We start from the raw sequence: 21,010 nt of genomic DNA, 5'->3' as shown, positions 1-21,010 counted from the left end.
TGTTCTCCATCATGTGAGTATATAAGTCAGCCCTCTGCAGTTCAGTAGAGCACTCTCACCCGAACCCTGCCATGGTGGTACCCTGAGCTTGGACTTCTGGCCACCAGGACGGTGAGAAATAAGTTTCTATTGTTTATAATCCAACCAATCTAGGGTACTTGTTATAGCAATCCAAACTGACTTGCACAACCTTTGAAAACTGAAAGCTCTTTTCATTTATTTTATGACAAAATTTATTTCATGTTGTACTTCTCAGCTGAACCGATTTGAGGTTAATAGTCTTTAACTAAACCTACTCAGTGAGAATGTTTACATGTTGAGCTAAAAAATTGTCTTTTATCATGAGTACCGCTGTGGTTGTCATATAGTATGGAATATGAGTGAATTACCTCACTATCACACAGTTTAAATTGAGAAATACATACGGCCCCAAAGATTTGGGAAAAGGTATTATGGAATTATTTCTCATTCCCATTTACTTATAAGGAAACTGAGGCCCAAAGTCCTCAAGAAACTTGACCACGATCACATAGCCTGTAGAAGAACTAGTATTAAAACCCAGTCTTAGATGGCTAAAAGTAATTTTCCTAACTAGACTTCAGAAATGACTAATCTATTTATATACAAGCAAAGTATGAATAGACATTAATGAATAAATACTGTAGAAACATTATAATTAAGGCAGAAAAGCTTTTGCCTGAATATCTTAAAAGAGGAATTCTAACCCAAGTTCTGCTACTAACCAGCTATGTGACCTTGAGCAAGTCTCTTAAATTATCTCTGTTCTAAATTCTTGTTCATGTGATGAAGATCATTATACCTGCCTTACAAAAATCTTGTAAAGCTAAAATGCTATAATTGTGGTGAAAGTACTTTGAAACTAATTAGTGCTGTGCTTATATAAGATATTATTATAACAGTTTTGTAATATAAAGAGATATTTTTATTCTTTTAAATTGAAAAGAACATTAGAAACATTTCAAACTTATAATACTCAAGAGAAGAATTTCCCAAAGAATGTTTCATGGAACATTAATCTGCAGAATGCTGCAGGACAGAATGTTGTGGTCCAATATAGTTGGGAAAAGATACATATTATATCTCCCTCCTAAAGATTCACAAGGTTAATGTAAATACTAAAGGTTCTTAGAGTCTTTCTTAAAGAGAACTTTTTCTTTCTTTTCTTCCTTTCTTTCTTTCTTTCTTTCTTTCTTTCTTTCTTTCTTTCTTTCTTTCTTTCTTTCTTTCTTTCTTCCTTCCTTCCTTCCTTCCTTCCTTCCTTCCTTCCTTCCTTCCTTCCTTCCTTCCTTCCTTTTTGTCTTGGCTATATTTAATCCAGGACATCCAAAATTTATTAAGCCACCTTCCAGCAACACCTTTGAACATCTCGAAACCATTTGGCTGAATATGTTATAGGAAATTTCCACAAAAGAATTAGTATTTAAAATCCCAAGATTCTCATTAATGCTAATGTGCATTTTGTCTCCACATGGAAAACTATTTAGCTCTTCTAGGAGTACCACCAATTCTGTTTACATTTAGAAAAGTACACAGGTTTTTCTTTTACCAAAAATGTGTTCTACTTTCAGAAGATATTATTTGTTTTTTGCCAAGTTTTCTCCAATAGCAGTATATCCTAGTGGTATAGTAGTAACTCATTAGAGTTCATTAATATTGTTGTAGGCTTACCACATATAAATATAATCAACTTATAAAGAGTTCTCATTTCTCCACATTTTCTTCATTTTATTTATGGTTAAAAAACCCTGCATGGAATATTCCCTCTTGAAATAACTGATGATTAATTTTATGTGTCAACTTGACTTGGAAACAGGGTGCCCAGATATTTGGTCAACAGTTACTTTGGATGTTTCTATGAGAGTGTTTTTGGATTTAACATTTGAATCAATGGTCTAAACCAGATTGCTCTCTCTAACACGGGTGAGCTTTATTCAATCAGTTGGAGACATGAATAGATCAAAAGGCTGACCCTCACCGGACTAAGGAAAGTCCTCTGGCCTGACTGCCACTGAGCTGTGACATAGATTTTTATCCTGCCTTCAGATATATTGGCAAACTGAAACTTTGACTCTCAGCGTGGAGCCTCTGACACTCAACTGAGTGTTGAATCTACCAGCCTTTGGGATGGAACTGCACTATAATTTTTGTTGGTTCTCAGGCCTTCAGACCTGGACTGAAATTATCCACTGGTTCTCCTGGGTCTTCTGGATCTCTGGATGGATATATGCATATATATCTGTATATCTGTATATGCATGTATATGTACATATATGTATATGTATGTACATGTACAGTTTCTCTGGAGAACGCTGAATAATACAGATTTTGGTACTGAGAGTGGCTTTAAAGGAACAGAATTTTAAGGTGAGTTTTATGAATGGCTTCTGGTGTTTTTGGAACTGGCTTTCTAATATAATCAGATTTAAAGATGCTAATGACTCAATTTCCAGTAACAAAGAGAGCACTGATAGTCCATGATGTAATTTGGCAGTAGGGACACACAAGGTGTTTCCATTGGATACTCCTAATCAACCACTTATAAAAAGGAAGGATCTGGATGTCTGTGTATATGATATTTTTGAACATTTTTCTCAAACTAACAAATACAATGAGAATGGCTGGTTCCTCCTAATGTTGCTGGACAAAGTTGGGGAAAAAAATGGTGAACTGAGAAATTTGAATTTCCAGCTCAAGCACTGCATAAATGACCTAAAAGTTTCTATGAGTGCCTTAAAGGAGACCTTTTATTTCCAGTAGCCTAAGGCTGAGATTGCTAAAAGTCAAATGAAGACATCCCATTCTGTGAGTGGCTGAGTTATAGCACAGTTTGAACTCCTAGCCTTTGTAGGGTGTATATTGCTTAGTGAAGGCACTAAATATGATGGGATAGGGTCCTGAGAGTTGGAATGGAAACACGAAGGAATATCCTGGTGAGGCTGGGGACACTGAGCCCCTAAATTCTGATCAGTCTTCTTTGCCAATGGAAGTGGTTTCTCCATTCCCAGTGAAAGGAATCTCTCCACTCACATCTGAAGTAATAAGTCCTACATTGTTTGAAACAAACAAATGAACAAGCGAACAAACAAACAAACAAACCATATTGGCCTCTTCTGCGACAGTTGCCATTCAAGACAATACTTATTCTTTTAAGGACCCATCCTGTTATCCCCTCTTTGCTTCTTTGCCTATAACTAGACTCAAGTCCCAGCAAACCCCTAAAGGTGATGTGCGAAGAGTGATCTATAGATATGCGACACCCCAAAAGAACTACTTGAGTGTTCTAATTTACATAGACAGAAATCCAGGGAACCTGTGTGGGAATGAATGCTAAAGGTGTGGGATAATGGTGGAAGAAACATAAAGTTGGATCAGGCCAAATTTACTGATATGAGCTCACTAAGCAAGGATTCTGTGTTTAATGGAACAGCTCAGAGAGTTATAAAGGACTACGGCAGTTTGTTTGGTTGATTGACTAAAACATAGACCAAAATATAGTCCTCAATAAGTGAGTGGGACATCCTCAATCTGTGTTGGTGTAATGGAGAGAAAGGGATTCAAAGGCTTAGGGAGACTGGAATGGTAGAGTGGATTTGTCATAAGACAAATAGGTCATAAGACCTATTCGCTCACACTGGAGGGTCCAGAAGACAAGGCTTTTACCACCTCTATGAGAAACAAATTTGTGAGGGGAACCCCAATATCCTTAAAGAGTTCTATGAATTTTCTTCTCTGTAACAGACCTCACAGAGGAAACTGTGGTCACTGAATTGGGAAACCGAAATGCAACTAGAGTAATTGGATCCTGGATAGGAGGGGCCAAGTGGCAGCCTTCAACCACCACATTCAAGGTGGGCATGGATACTGTCATAGAGAGGAGTTAAAGCAGCAATCAGAATAGTCTGACTTGTTTAGACTAATGGCTTTGGCTAGTTCATCATGGTGTTCCTAGAAGTAAAATAGGAAGCCTACTAAATTCTTCTTTGGTTTGTATAAGCAGAACAGTTCTAGGTCAAATGAACAGAAGTTCAACATAAATCATAAAGACAGAGTCATGGTTCTTCAATTAATTTTCAAATTTGAGCCAGTGTACAAACCCAAAATCCCCTGAATGAAGGGGAAGTTGAAGAGGGGCAGTTCCTTTGAAGAGGGGCACTACCCAAAACGTATACTGTGAATCTTTCTCCCAGCCTTCCCCTATGGCCCATTACCAGGGTACATTGGGAAAATGGAAATCATCAGAACTTTTGGGGAATACTGGACACTGATTCCAGGAGACCCAAAACATCCCTGTGGTTCTCCAGTCAGAATAAGGGCTTATGGAGGTGCTATACCGGAAGTGGTTTCATTGTTGGAGGAAATGAACCCAATCCCTGGTACCTGGTATGCAGCTATTGATCTGGCAGTTTTTTTTTTTTTTTTTTTTTCTCCAGCTCTGTTAATAAAGGCCACCAGAAACAGGTTGCTTTCATCTGGTAGGGTCAGCAAAACACCTTCACGATCCCACCCTAGAAGTATATCAACTCCCTATGTCATAGTTTAGTTCACAGGGATCTTGCTAGCCTTTTCTTTCCACAGGATATTTCACTGGTCCATTACATTGATGACATTATGCTTATTGCATTTAGAAAAGAAGAAGTAGCAACTACTCTAGACATTTGCATGTCAGAGGGTGGGAAATAGATATGTTTAAAGTTCAGGGGTCTTCTGCCTTTCTAGGGTTTCAGCAGTGTGGGGCATGTTTAGATATCCCTTCAATGGTGAAGGATAAGTTGTTGCATGTGGCCCTCTCATAACAAAAAAGAGGCACAAATCTTAGTGAGCCTCTTTGGATTCTGGAAGCAACATATTCCTTGTTTGGGTGTGTTATTCCAGCCCATTTACTGAGCAATCCAAAAAGCTGTTTTGAGGGAGGCCCAGGACAAAAAAAGGCCCTGAAACAGGTCCAGGTTGCTATGCAAGCTTCTCTGCAATTTAGGCCACATGTTCCAGAAGATCCCCTGGTGCTTGAAGGGTCAATGGTAGATAGGGATGCTTTTTGGAGCCTTTGGCAAGTCCCTGTTGGTGAACAACATTGCAATCCCTCATGATTTTGGAGTAAAAACCTACTATCCTCTGCAGAAAACTACTCTCCTTTTGAAAAACAGCTCTTGGCCTGATATGGGGCCTTAGTAAAGACTTAACCCCGACTCCTGGGTCATGAAGTAACTATGTGATCTGAGCTTCTGCCCAAAATGAAATGCATTATATAAAGTGAAACATGACTTTGTTACTGTCTTCATTTGTTAAGAACGGTCTAAGGGCATGCCTATGTGTGCCAAGCAAGGGATAGACTTCCAATGGTTAATATTTTTTGTCAACTTTACTGGGCCATAGGATGCCCAGATATTTGGTCAAACATTATTTTAGGTGGGGGGTGATATTGGATAGGTTTAACATTTAAACAGATAGAATGAGAAGAGCCGATTGCCTTCCCTAATGTGTGCGGACCTCTTCTAATCGTCTGAAGATCTGAGTAGGTCAAAATGCGGACCCTTAGCAATAAGAAAGTGTTTCTTTCTGCCTGATTGCCTTTGATCTGGAATATTGATTTTTTTTTCTCTGCCTTAAGACTTGAACTAAAACATCGACTCCTCCTGAGTCTTGAGCTTACCAACATTCACGCTGGAATTATATCATCAGCTTTCATGGGTCTTCAGCCTGGTAACAACCACCACTGATCTTGGGACTTGCAGCCTTCATAACTGCATGAACCAATTTCTTATAATAAATCTCTGTCTCTCATCTCTCTTTCTCTCTCTCTCTCTGTCTAAACACACACACACACATACACACACAACACACACACACACACTTTATTGGTTCTGTTTCTCTGGAGAACCCTAACTAAGACAGACTCTTTAAAAAAAATTCTTACATCTTCACTCCATAAAGAGAAACTCTAAAAAAGTTCTTTTGTAGTTGATGTTTTGTGGCAATTTCTGAACTATGCTGATCATACCGCAGAAGATTATTCGATAGCTTAATCATTCTTCTCAACCCTTTCATTCCCTACTAGTAGAGAGTTAGGTTTTCTCCTCACATTTTCTTCTTAGCATATGATACGTGTGTACATATGAGGCTATATTAGATTATCTGTTCACTTATTTATGTTTTCCCACAACTCACCACTGATCTCTGGAACAGGGACTGATTTATGTATCTTTGTTGGAATATCCAATATACATCTCAATGCCTGACAATTTATTGGTAGCAAATACCAGTTGAATTATTAAGAGGAATGTATAGTAAAGATCTCATTAAGGTCCTTAAAATCTGAATCCTTAAAATCTTGCCTTTCTACCCCTTTAAAATAACATTTCAAATGAAGCAAATGTCTTAGTGTGTCAGATATTTTGTAGTATAAATAATGTTTTTTGGCCAGCAACACTTTATGGTGCTGTAAAAATGAAGACTGCCAAAATGAGAACAGAGAGAGGCTATTTACTCAGAGTCAGCCACCATCACTAGCATTTGGCAACAACTCAAAGGCACGCAGAGGAGTGGGAAAGCTTATAGTATATAAAATGAAGGCTCCAGGTGTGCTCTGATTGGAGGCTGTTGGCATGGCAAAGCTGGGGGTGGGTTAATTGGAAGTGGGGCATCTTATGTGATTGATTTGAGGGCCATATTTGGCATTCTGTAGTTGGTCCTAAGACAGAGGCAAGGGCAAAAATTAAAGAAGCTGGCAGTCATTGATCAAGGCCTGAACATTCTAGGCTGATTGCAGCAGAATTTGTTGTTTGGCTTTTTGGACTGTTTGCTACCGAGTTTTTGGATCAGGGCTCTATTGCCCTATGTTATTTGTCCATTAGTTTATGTAGTCTCTCAGTGGGAATTATTATAAAATTATACTGAAGTAGCTTTAAAAAATAAAATGATGAAATCTCACATCATCTATACCCGGGGGGAGGGGGAAGATATACTGGCACATACATAGTGATGATTAGCTGTCTGTCCGAAGTACCCGTTACGGATTAGAATATAGATGCACAGGTCAAAGATGCGGACAGTGGTAGAGAGGTAAGGCGAAATTTCTGAAAACACATCCTGTGGATTTAAGGAACAAATGAAAGGCACACATAGCCTCTTCTCTGTGAAAAGATGCATCATCTCTTCTAGTGCACATTGTTAGAACATACCTTCTTCTGATCTAACTTTAATTATGGCAGCATCAGCAAATTCCACACTGCCTTTCCAATTTAGAAGATTTTGCTGGCTGACTTTAGCCAGTTTATCCCAGCAGTTGGTCTACTAATTCACATTAGCCCCGTGGAAGAGAAAATTGCACTTAAGGAGAGGAGTGATGTGCTCAAATGATAAATGTTCACAAACTAAATCCTTCAATTCAGGAATATGAAAAGGTGAGAAGCAGAAACATTGGTGACTCATTTTTTTTCTTTGAATTATCATTTTCATCAATCATTTTCAAAACATAAATGGACTCTTTTTGTTCCCACTCAACTATATCTCCCATATATTATCCAAGAAGAATGTATGCATGTCACGACTCTAAGAAAATGATGTATATGTTATTGTGCAGTAAAGCATTTATTTTTCAAAAATCATAAAGAGAAAAAATTATTTTTCTCCCTCAGCAATAAGATTGTTTTGCTAAAATACAAGTATTGGATTCTTTAGTCTTTCATAAACATTGTCTAATACAGTTACAGACAGAATATTTATGTTGCAAATAAAATACTTAAATGCGGTTTTGTCTTTCATTTTCATACTTGCATTGAATAAAAGGCTATCATTTATATCTTCAATTCCTCTGAAAAGTCTTTCAGGGTTTCAGCTCTATAGACCACTAAGTCACAAATAGTACAGCATCTCGCTTCACACACTAAAGTGCTGTCAGTAGCAGAAAATGCATTCAAGTCCTCAGGTGCCAATGGGAGCCACATGGACTGGGAGCATTTTCAAGGTTCTTTGGAGGTTCTGGGGGGTGAATGGTCAGTTTCTTAGGGGTCGAGTTGTTTGTGTCTTTACACGGCTACCTTAAGGGTCTCTGATCAGCAATCTCTGAGAAATGATCATGAAAGTCTTTTTCACTGAAGAAAGAAGGCTGATAATATCATTTATTTTACCATGTATGCTATGTTTCACTGCAAAGTGAACTATTGTTCAAGCAACTCAAAGTTGTCTCCATTTCTCAAATTTAATTTTCACCATAACTATCTTTTTCCCTTGCCTGACTCAAAGGTCTCTGATCCACTATTCAGGAAAACACCTTTACAGTAAGTAATAAAGTAAAAATACTTAGCTTTCTTTTGCATTATTGATTGAGACCATTCCTTTTTGGAAAAATATCTATTAAATATATTGACATCTGACCCTTTATCACCAAACTCCTACCTGACATCTTACTACTCAGATGTTACAGATATTCAATTTTCCATATTTCATTTTATCCTTTAGCATGCAATCTTTTGTTTCCACATGAAGAAACTAATACATTAAACTGGTGTTAAAAACTGATCAGGACGGTGCGCCTGGGTGGCATAGCGGTTAAGCGTCTGCCTTCGGCTCAGGGCGTGATCCCAGCGTTCTGGGATCGAGCCCCACATCAGGCTCCTCCGCTATGAGCCTGCTTCTTCCTCTCCCACTCCCCCTGCTTGTGTTCCCTCTCTCACTGGCTGTCTCTATCTCTGTCAAATAAAAAAAAAAAAAAACTGATCAGGACATTCCTCATAAAAAGCCAAATATATCCATTTACTGAAGCAAAAATCCCCATATTGTTTTCCAGGTATTATAAATTTGTCTAAAAAGGTGAAATTTCAAATCTTTTTTTAAAATACAAGTCACCATTTTTAGAATTTCAGTTGATGAGAGACAGAAAATGTGCAAGTGAGACAATTTAAATCAATGGTAAGATGGCTAATGATGCATGTGGTTACTACGCAGACAAGTATTCTCCCACTTTTTTTGCCTCTTGATTGTGGTGAAAAAATTACGTTACATATCTTCTGAAATTCATTCAGCAGCTATTTTAGCATCAATATTTTGTAAACAATCAACTTAGTGGTGTGGTATCAGAATGATATCTGTAACTTTACTCTTCGCTAAGATTATCACGGCAATCTTAAATCCATACTCTCCCTCCAGCTCCTGTCTTCCGAAGACTGGCTGCCTCAGGACCTCTGCCCTTGAAATTTCAGAGGAGTCTCAGCTCCCTCATTGCCCTGTGCTTATGATGACTACAAACACCATTGTCTGAGCTAGTCATTTCTCTTTCTCTTTTTTTCTTTTTGAAGCTAAAGTAGACTCATCAGATCAGTTGCTTTTATAATAACCTCCTTGGAAAAGTAAAATTTAAGTGAATCATAGGACTTACAGAGTTCTCACATTCTGGAGTTTTTGTAATAGAAACCTAGGTGAAATCCTCCCATTACCCTGCTACATTTATCCATCCGTGTTTCCCTATATTATACCTAAATGCTGAATTATACGGCGTCACCTATTGAATAACACAACAAGTTTTAATTTACCCAAAGCATGATCAAATAAAAGAAAAACTGAGCTTATTTTGTCAGAGTAGAGAAGACTAACCTGTAGGACAGTAAATTTCAAACATGACATTAAATAGAAGCAAGACGTTACTGCGTGCGCACTTCTTCCAACCTCAAAGCTCTAATATTTGGAACTATTTTTTAACTCTTAAAATAGTGATATGTCAGGTTATTCTATGCAGAATATTTTCTTTGTAAGACAGTATTATTTTAGAGATGAGAAAGATAAAAGTAACCAGGGACATAGATAAATGATTTTAGAGATCATTTTGTTATCACAATTTCAAATTGCATTTTGATTGTAATCCCCATCATTATACATTTTCTTAAAGCAAACATAAGTGCTGGCCCCTTCAGTTGTGAGATATCTTTCCCCACCTAGAGGAAGAAAGGATGTCCATGAACATCTTCGTGAGTGAGGGGAACAAAACCAGCCTGGAGTCCCAAGAGGGGCATTATCAAGCAGCCCTCATGAGAGAGAAAATATCATTTTCTGAAATTACCAATTGTTTGGGGTCCAGGTTAAGAATGGTATTAACTTGTCTGGAAGTGGTGATCTAAATGGGTCAAATCCAGATGCTGCTGACTATAATAGCACCTGTCCTAATACTGGGATATCTAGGGAATAGTGCCATTTAGAAAAATGGAAAAGTGAAATTGAAGTATAAGACGACTTGGTCTTCACTCTATGCTTTAGTCACACCGGCAATTTAAAAACCTCGCATTTTGATCTTTTCGGGCACAATACCACTTAAATTCATTCTTCCTCTGTGTGTTCCGGGGCGGGGATGATGGGTGGCGATGCATTATTTTAAGCATGAATTTCCAAGGCCCGCCAATGGCTTAAGATAGAACCTTTTGAAAAGGAACTGAGAGGCAACGCAGATTAGCTCTCCCTGTGAATGCCTGGATATGCAGTCTGAAGAGCGTGTTTGGCCCACTGCTGGCAAGCTATTTAGCTCCTGCCAACAATGAATTCTCTAAGATGACAGCGGGATTTGTCAGTGGCTGCTGCTTGACAGGTTGAAGGGAAAGAGGTGCAAGAAGATGGAATGAAGTCACGCCGCCGCACAGCCTCGAAGGGTTCAGGCTGGCCCTGGGCTGCAGCACACCACGGCAGCCGAGCAGGCAGCCAGACAGACGACACTTTCTGAGCCAAGAGAGTGTGTCATCCGTGAGAGGAAGAGGCCCCACAACTAAAGCTACATTTTTGAAATGTCTTGTCTTAGAACTCATAGCTGTTAAGGGCACACTGAGGTCCAGCACGGTGAATGTCGCGTACAAATTTAAATGACAAAAACCCCAGGGTTGGTATTTGGAGGTGAGGGGAAGGAAGGAGAGCAAACAAGGAGGCGTGCTTTTCAGAAACATGGATTATTTGATCAGGTTCCCCCCTCCCCCCCCCAGTGAAGGTGAGGTGGGAGTCAGGATGCTGCTGTTCTCCTAGGTCGTTCACGGGGAGGTCATCTCCATCCCTGTGCACCTACTGCGTTACTAAAGTTCAAAGAAATAGCCTCTCTCTCTCTCTCTCTCTTTTTTTTTAACAGCATCTCTCCTAAAAACAAGCAAACTACTTTAAATAATTTCACCCAATGCTGAGAGAATAAAGTGACTGACGTGGTGTGCCATTCTCTAACTCAACCACTTTATAAACGATTTTCAAGGGAAATTTTATCCCGGTAGAGTTTTCATCGTAGGCACTGACTTTAGAATATCGTCTCTAGGTAAGACGAGCACCATGGTAAGCATATGTATTTCCCCGGGAAAGGGCAAGAGGACTTTTAAGGCGTGTCACAATTTGTGGGTAACATTCAAGGCAACAGCGACACGCTTCATAAGAAGAGCCCTGGGTACCCTAGTATTTGCATTTTGATGGTATCATCAAAAATCCTAATGTGACTACTGCATATGTACCAAAATTGTCACTAGAGATTATTACTTCACACAATAATATGTTTAAAATAATGATTTTTGTTATCTCACGTACTTAGAATGGTAGCCGGGCCTATGTGTGAGAGCAGGATGGCTCACTGGGGTAGGGAAAGAAAACATTAGAATGTATATATTTTTTAATATAAAAAAGGAAAACATCTTCATTAATTTTGATCATAAATGGCCAATTCTGCCCTTAGTTTTTTTTTAAGTTTTTATTTATTTGAGAGAAAGGGAGAGAGAGCTTATGCATGTGAGCACGTGGGGGGAGGGGCAGAGGGAGAGAATCTTTCAAGCAGACACCATGTTGGGCTCAGAGTCTGACGTGGGCCTGGATCGCAGGACCCATGAGATCATGACCTGAGCCGAAACCAAGAGTCGGTGGCTTTACCGACTGAGCCACCCAGGCACCCCAACTCTGAGTCAATTTTTATGTCAACCAAAATTTTCTTGTGTGCAACACATGAATGCACTGGGAAATATTGGAAGTTTCATTAGGAATCAAAATATACAACTACTTGATATTATTATTATTTATTTTAGATTATAAACCTCAAGCCTGGGTCACAATAAATGTCTTTTATTGTTAAAAATCAGAGCTAGATAACAAGTATTTCATGCCTGGTGTCTAACCAACTCAGTACTGATTTTAATAATGTAAATATTTGATTACTTAATTATTTGATTAATTAATTAATTAGATTGTCAGTTCAAAAGGTAAAGAACTTCATTCAAGGATAGCTGTTTCTGCAGCTCAATTCCTTTTAATTAATCCTTTCAGGGACCTGCCTTATTGTCTGGAATCTCCCACATGTCTTAGGTAGAAATGTTTACCTTCACAGTAGAATTATTTGTGTCTTTCAATTTGTAGAAACATTTCTTTTTCTCCTCCTCCTCCTCCTCCTCCTCCTCCTCCTCCTTCTTCTTCTTCTTGGTACAAATTTCACTGTTTTTGACTACCTAAATGGCTGGGGGTTTTTGTTTTATTTTTGGATGTTGGTTTTTGGTTTTGGTTTTGGTGGGTTTTGTTTGTTTGTTTCTTAATACTCTCATTTATTTGCAAAGGGAAATGCAATGCCCTTGTTTCTTCTTACATTGAAGTATGTAAGTATCCCTGCTATTAAAAAAAAAGTAATGGTTCTAAAAAAAAAAAAAGTAAAGCAGATTTAAAAGAACCTTTCACTAATTAGTTCAAGTGTTATTTAAATAGAAGGGCTAAATATACTTGTCTTTTGTTCTCGGTGGGAAACGATTTAACCTCCTGGAGACAAGCTGTTCTCAAATCTCATAGTATTAGGTTGCTAAATTAACAACCAAAAGAATATTGAACTTAACATTATAATAAGTACTCATCTGTAATTTAAGAGTGGGGTTAACTCCAGACTTACTTTAAAAGTTGCCCCAGTTGGCCCCTTTTGGTACCTCTTCCCCTGTAGTATCTTCTCCCTACCCTTCTCACACTTTCTGGTTGCTACTTCCAAGGCATGGCTATATGGGACCTTTCACTCCTGACCTGAGAAACTTACTTATGTAGCCCCTGGGATCTCAGAGAGATAAAGTTACATTTTATTATCCAAAGAATCAGACTTATAATTAGAATTTCATGCCAGTTATGGGGAGAGAGAGTATCAGGCAGGTCAACGAGGGTCATGTTTGAATCTTGGGGAGCCTTCAAATCATAGCTGGTTGGAAATTGCTTATTCTCTCTTTTATGGGCCTAACTCAGAGAAAGAGTCTTAATGTAAATAACAAGATAAAGTTTAGAAACATTTTTATAGCATAAAGAATTTTTTAAGATGTAAAGGACTTCATGAATTACCTAATCTAACCTCTTCTTCATATGACAAAAATCTGTAATTAAAAGAAGAAAGTTTTAAAAATTATCATTGTAATATTTACATAAATAAGACTATGAGATTGTAAGCAAATTTATGGAATACAGTTTTATATGTGAATAAAAGCATTACCCAAAGAATAGCTGTTATGAACATTTCCAAGGTGAAAGAACAAAGAAAAACAAAAATTTCTCCAGAAATGGAAGATGTATTCAAAACTTGCAAATATATTTTAATCTCAGGTCATAAAAACCTTAAAAAATGTCAGTAAGTGCCCACGACAAGAAAATAAAAAGCCAAACATCCATTATATGGGAATAAGAATGAGCAAAATCAAATTTTGGTACAAAGAAAGGACAGAACAGAAATAAAGTAATTGGAGTTGTGCACAGAAAAAGTTCCCCAAGAGATAGAAACAGATCTAAGTGAAGATAAAAACCAACCACACAGACCTTAATAACTCTTACTGTCAATGAAAGTAGAGTCCCAAAGAGAGACTGGAAGGTTGAACAATTCATTGGCTGGCAATAGAAGAAAATAAAATGTGAAAACAGCTAGACAGGGACTCAGATGTTATTTTAAAGTTAATGCACTGTGAAAAGGAGCAGAGAAATGAACAGACCCAGCATCGCTATAATAACCAAAGTTCAGAAAAGTTGGTAAGAAAATTCAGTGGCTCTTTTTCATATTCTATACACAGAGGAAACAATCTGCCAAGAAATTTTTATAGTAGGTTTGACACCAAAGACTTTAAAAATCAGATGAACTGGAAAACATCATTAGCTAAAAAAAGGGAAAAAACATAATTATGTAACAGACTCATCTTTTTAAAAAGTGGAAGAACTAAAAAAATGACAACTTAGAAACACAATGGGACCATTTATAAATGATGCTGGGGACATGGGCAATGCCTTCTTTTGAAACATATTATGTTTCTTTTTCTATAAATGTTTTTCTATATGTTGAGGGACAATGGTTTGGTTAGATCCTTCTTCCACACTCCCAGTAAGTCTTCCGAACCTTTGTTTCCCCAATTTCCCAATCATGAGTCCCACCCCCTACCACACTCTCAGAAGATTGGTTTATTTCTCTGACCTCCGACTTTGTTGAGAAAATTGAGAACCTCAGGTTTGAAATCTCTCTAATACCTTCCACGCCGTTATGGACTTACTTATATCCATCCTAGGCTTACCTCCAGGTTCAGCAGATGGGTGCAATTTTTGTTTTTTAATTTCAACAGCTCCATCCTTAACCTTGACCTCATTCTTTTTCATGTTCAACAAAGACTTGGTCTGTAGATGGACCAACATGGCCTTAATGTTACCTGCATCTTGACTAACTTTAGAAAGGCTTCTTCCTGGCTTTAGACTTACTTTAGAAAACTAAAAATGGTAAGTCTTTCTCTGCCCCTTAGAGATAGATGCAAATTCTTTTTAAAGCTGTTTGCCTGTTTACAACCAGGGAAGTCTTTCTCCAGAACCTGAGAGCCATCCCATTGGGATGTAATTATCATGGAAGACAGGCCCCATCTTCCAGTATCTGTGGGAGGGTAGAAGACTAACTTTGAAAATGCCTTGCCCCAAATTGTAAAACTATCTCCTGCCGCAAAGATAGGAGAAAGTTTACTTCCCTTTGAATAAAGCCTATGATATCAGATGGCCTATGGTCCCACTACCCCAGATCTTCAAAAGTTTCCTGTCTTTTTTTTTTTTTTTTTTTTTTTAGCAGAGTGCAACTCAGACTGTGAGTTCTGGTTTCTCTTCCCTTTTCCAGCAGCCCTGGAAAAAGTCATCCTTGCCTGTTTAACTTTGTGCAGTGCAATTTTTGCTTTGACAAGATTATCTCAACTTTTTCCAATATTTAAAAACTCTTCTCATTTGCTGGGTTATCTTAATGCTTAATAACATGCTTAGCTGTCCCATACTTCCCAAATATCCCTTTAGTTCTCTAGTTACCAACTTATTTTTTTCCTCTGTTATACAAATTTCTTCAACAATTAGTGCCCACTCACATATTCCATTCAATTTTCTCACCTACAATTTACTCCTGAAACTACTGTACCATCATCATTCCACGGTAACTTTTCTAGCTCATATACACATAAACCACATACCCAAATCTGATAAACACTTCGTCAGCACTTTGCAGTACTGTCATTGACTACTTCCATTCTCCTTGAAATTCTTCTCTTGGCTTCTTTACAACATACTTGCTTCCTTTGGCTCTCTTCCTTCCTCCTTACCCACTGTTTCGAGCCCCCTTTGTTGGATTCCATTTTTCCGGCCATCGCTTTAATATTCTTAATCCTTGCCTGCTTCTCCTATTCCACTCACACTCTTAGAAAGAACTCATCCACATCTAACAATAATGCTGGTAGCACAAGCAGCCCTTCTGACTTCTAAACTCAGGTATCCAACTGCTTATTGGACATTTCAACTTGATTCTTAAACAGGCTCCTCAGACATAATATGCTGATCATCTGAACTCACCTTTCTTTTGTAAGGTGCTTTTCTCCCTTTGTCTTATCTCTGAGGGTGGCACAAGGATTCATGTGGTCTCCTAAGTCCAAATTCTGTGACTCCTCTCCACATCCCCCTTCCCTTTATCCTACGCATCCAAGTAATCACCAACTCCTGTCTCTATAAACCTTCTTAAAAACCAATCCTTTCTTTCCAGCCCTTTGGTGAAGATGCTTATCTTTTGCATGATTGATTGCTAGTAGGAAGTGTTATTTGTTCATATGGTTTTGCCCCCACCCGTTATCTGTCCTCCACTCTTGTAAGAAACTGATCTCTCTAACATATGTATCTGACTTTCGCTCTTACTTCAGTTCAATTGTCTCCATGGCTCCCTGTCTCTTACAGAGGAAAGAGCAAGTTTTTTTTTTAGAAGACATATGAGCACCTGTGACTTGGACCCAGTTTATTTCTAAATTATATCAGCCCCGTTCTTTTCCTTGCAATTCAACAGTATGGATGTATTTGCTCTTTAAACTGACTGTTATTAACAGCTGTTTATTTCCTCACACAATGTCTCAAAATTCTTTCCCTTTATTTGTTAAGACTCAGCTCAGGTATTATCTCCATTGGGTAGAGTTTTTTGCCAAGCTACACCCCTCCCCTACTTGATATCTGACATAAATAGGGCATCAATGAGGTTAAATTAAAATTAATAAAATTATGAAATATTATAATGTCATCTTCTTTAGAAAATTTGTATTTATGTTTCCTTTAAAGCATTGAAATATTAATTGGGAAAAGCATATCAAGAAAAAATGAGAGTGAATTTTCAAAGGTGTTCATAAACAAAGGTGCTTTTTTTTCTTTGTAAGTTGAGAAGATATATATAACGTAGCAAGGTTTGATAAGGACCCTTTTGAAACACTTCCTATGCTGAAAAGTACTTATGGAACAAGGACACATCAAAATTCTGTCAGAAAGCACACTATATCTTGTTATTTCCTCAATAATTTAAGATGATGACACAATTTCTTCAATTCCAACTAGAGCAAATTTAATAAGAAAATACAGAAGCTTTTTCTCTCATGCTCACTAAAGGGCAGACCAAGGAAGTTTTAATATGTTTTTTTTTAAAGTATACATTTTAGTTTTTGCAGTAAAACTTTTTCAGATATTCCCCCTTTGTACGTTTTAGCTTACATTTTGAGACCAGTCGGGTTTTCCCTGGCAAGGGAATAGAAAAAGGCAAGATAGTGAGTTTATACTAATCACATCACGTTATGGGTTGACAGATGCTAATTAATTGAACTGAAAGCTGTGGGTACAGCGATTTATATACAATTTTGTAATGGTGCGTGAAAATATACCCTTTAATAACATTTACTAAATATTTACCGTGTACCGGGTCTTCTTCTAAGTACTTTGCATGAATTAATGTACCTAATCCTCTGAACATTCCTTTGAGACAGGTGTTATTATTCCTCTTTTTTTTTTTTTTTTGCAGGCAAGGAAACGGAAAAGCAGAGTTTTAATAACTTGGTCAAGGTCACACAAATAGAAGCTGGCAAGTAGAAAGTGGCAAGTGGTTTGGCTCAAAACTCATGTTACTGAATTTTAAAACTCATGCTAAATAAAATATAATGTTCTGGTAACTTTTTAATTAATTATACTTGTCTTTATACTATTCAAATATAAAAAATTGATATAAAATTTCTTTTCAATTTTGGGGACTCAAAGGATCTATCCCATCTTTGTATCACGTGTTTTCTTCCATAATACATATTCCCACCTTCTGTTCTTATTATCCTTCCCTATTTTTTTTGCCGCAGCATTTCTCAAATGGTGACCTGTATTAATGTTTTCATTTATTTAACTACTTTTATAATATTTATTATCTGCACCTATTCTTCTAAGATCTTTGAAAATATCAACTTATTTAACCTTCATAACACATCTATTGAATTTTTTTTTTTTTTTTTAATGTCAGATGAGAAAACAGGCAGAGAGAAGTTAAGGAATATTTCCAAGGTCATAGAGCTGGGAAGTGGTGAAGCTGGGATTTGAACTCAAGCATTTCAAATAGAGCCAGAAATCATGTTCCTCATTAGGCTGTGTTGCCTATGCTTATCAATGTTTAAAATCAATCGTTTACATTGCACATAATCTCTTTGACCAGAATGAAATGTCTTGTCTATATATTTGATCTATTAGCCTACAGAAGGTATATAAAATAGTTTTAGGATTTTATTAAGTCATTCTCATTTTATACGTGGAAAACTAAGGTGCAAGTGAAAGGCAGCAGGGACTTAGAATTGATGCTTCAATAGTTGTGAACCTTCTAAAGAGTGGCAATCTTCAGAAGCCCTTTGTAAAGGAACGGATAACCTACGAATGCTCTTTGGGGGCAATGCCAATATCGAAGTTTAGAAGACTCGCCAAATTTCACACTATTAAGTCATCCCCGAGCTGAGACTAGAATAAGGGTGCTGATCGAATTGCTAATCCAGTTGCAACAGTTTACATATGTTGTGGTTTTACCTCGTGGCATACACTGTGCGAACTCCTTCGCATTTGCCAAAGACTAATCCCAGCAAGTGTAGGATGGCCTCTCATTTTATTTCCATTTGATAGATCCAGGAAGCAAAGACTTGGGGAAATTAAACAGTGTTAGTTTCCCAAGCTAATGAATGTTGTTAGCTGATAGGTGGAGAAGCCCAGATTTTAATTCATTAGGTTTTTCTCTGGAGCCACCTTAGACGTTGCCAAAAATCAATTTTTACTTTTCGTATTAAAATTTTATGTTGGCTCTCCAGAATGAAAGCAATGAATCCACAAAGGAATGAAGGTTGGAAGGGGATGTGAAAAGCAGGAAAAGAAATGGCTTTGATATTTGCTGAGGCCTCATTTTATAAAATTTGTCCGTGGAAATTTCAGTTGTTCTGTCTTGATAGTCACCACAGCAACTATGAAAATTGTTACTAGGGTAAAAGGAATTTCTAACATAAAGAAGTTAGAATGTAACTTGTAGTTGTAGAAGAAAGAGTATAGCCAGTGATTACAAACTTACTTTAAAAAGAAAAAAAACATCTGAGGACATGCCTCAAGATAGAAGAAAATGAAGGGAAGTAGAATAACAAGGTCAGGGTAGCAGATGTATCCTCGTTGCTGTCGTAGAGACAAAACGACAAGTGAGTAGCTGGCAGGAAGCCCAGAAACCCAAGTCTGACACTCGGAACATTCTTTCATAGCAAGCCTAAAATCAGGACATGAATGAGAGGCCTCCACAAGGTAAGGAGAAGACGCAGACGGCTCAGTGACAGTGGCCAACAGCGTCTCTGTGAGCACTGATGTTGCAGCAAGGTAACAAATATGAACAAATATGACAAGAAAGGGCAGAAGGAAAATCAAAGCTTCTATTGGCTACATTTAGGGCCATGGGGGTTTTGTCCTTTTACTATTTAATTGTTTATTAGTTAATTGTTTTCCCCCTAAACCTTCTTTGTCCTCCTAGGATAGTATTCCTCACTTTCTGTTCGTGATTTCAAGAGACTTCTGTCTTTCTCTACGGCCAAGATTAGACACTATCTGAAAACAAATGACATTGTCATGGCTTCTCTGTTCAACTTTTTCATATTTAGCTTTCACTGTGGTACCCACCACTCCTCCTCTTTCCCCCCCATCCCCCAGGGCAATGATTTATGCTTGGGTAAACTATATTATCTAAACTTCGCTATTTTGAGTTTCATTTCTTACACTCAAGCTCTCTGTTATTTGAGAATGGATGTTAATGAATTGATACATTATGCCTCGTGGGCAATCCATCTGCATTTTAACTGGTGCATTTTAAATGCCTGATTCCGTAGAAGAAAATTGTAATGTTAACGTTACAAGGAAAGGGACTTTTAGGAACAATCTTCTTCTCAAACCATGTCATTCTGGTGGTGTTTGTTTAACTCTGTTCCCCAAAAGTAGCCCTGCCTCTATTACTAAATCCAGTACTTTAGGGGCTCATTTGTTGACACTCCCAAGTGTTCATTTAGCAGCTATGTATTCTTTACCTCCTATGTGTCAGGTACTAAGCTTGGCATCAGTGTAGCAAAGACGAAAAAGACAATGCCTGTACTCAAGGAAGGCAAGGCTAATAGGGGAGACTAATACATAATTACAAAGGCCATTGCAATATGACGGCAGAGATAAGCATAGACTTCAGGGGCTTTAAAAAAAGGTACCCGATACAGGTGACGGTAGTATAGGGAGCAGCAGAGAAATGAGAGAGGACTTCTGGGTGACCTGATGTTGCAATTGTACAAGTATCAGTTTGTACTGATGTCTTCAAGTACAAGTTAACACAAAAATATACGAGAAAGAGGAAGGAGGCAGGAAATGGGAAGGGAATGTTATAGACAAGAAATGGCATTTAACAAGAAAAATCAAGGTGTGTGTAGAGCTGTCAGCAATTCCATGTAAATAGAATGTCCAGTGTGAATATGAGAGGGATAAGAGACAAAGCTGGAGAGGTAATTATGGGCCAGTCAGATCAAACTTCTTAAAGGAGAACATTTCCTTTATTTTTTCCCATGTTCAAAAATTCTTAAATTTGAAAGACATATTTTAACATAGAATAGTGGATCTTCAAGCTAGATGTTAAGCAATTCTTCCTGCATTGATGGCCATGGCATAATGGTTTGCCTACATAAATTACCTTCTTTCCTCTCTGGGTTTGAATTTCTCCACCATCTTTAATCTTTTATTTCCTCTCAGAGATGTTGACCTTCAGGAATGAATTGTGTCTTAGGACTTCAGAATTTAAACTTTGTGGTGAACGTTTTCTCCCCCTCTAATCTATATCAAGGCTACACCTAAATATATAGACCTATAAACCCTGTTTTAAAAATTGTACGTGCCTATGAATTTGCATACGCCATATTTAGAGATCACGAAAAATATTACCTTAATCTATTTTTGTTTCTTCCAAAGATGCCAATGAATAGGTCACCAGAGAGACTGTTAAGTGAAAAGAATCAGGCTCTTAGATGGCTTTCTCAAGTCACCAGCTTTTGGCTCACTTAAATCGGGTGTCAAATGTGACATCTGTCTTTAAAGAATCTCTTACAAGCATGTACCGTGAAACTAGCAGCAGTATGGTCTTGAACAAGATAGTTAAGCTCTAGAGAGTTCAGGATCTTCCTTAATAAAATGAAACAAAAACAAGTAT

This window comes from Ursus arctos, unplaced genomic scaffold, assembly GCF_023065955.2.
Source record: "Ursus arctos isolate Adak ecotype North America unplaced genomic scaffold, UrsArc2.0 scaffold_2, whole genome shotgun sequence".
Taxonomy (NCBI): domain Eukaryota; kingdom Metazoa; phylum Chordata; class Mammalia; order Carnivora; family Ursidae; genus Ursus; species Ursus arctos.
This window is presented reverse-complemented; position numbering follows the sequence as displayed.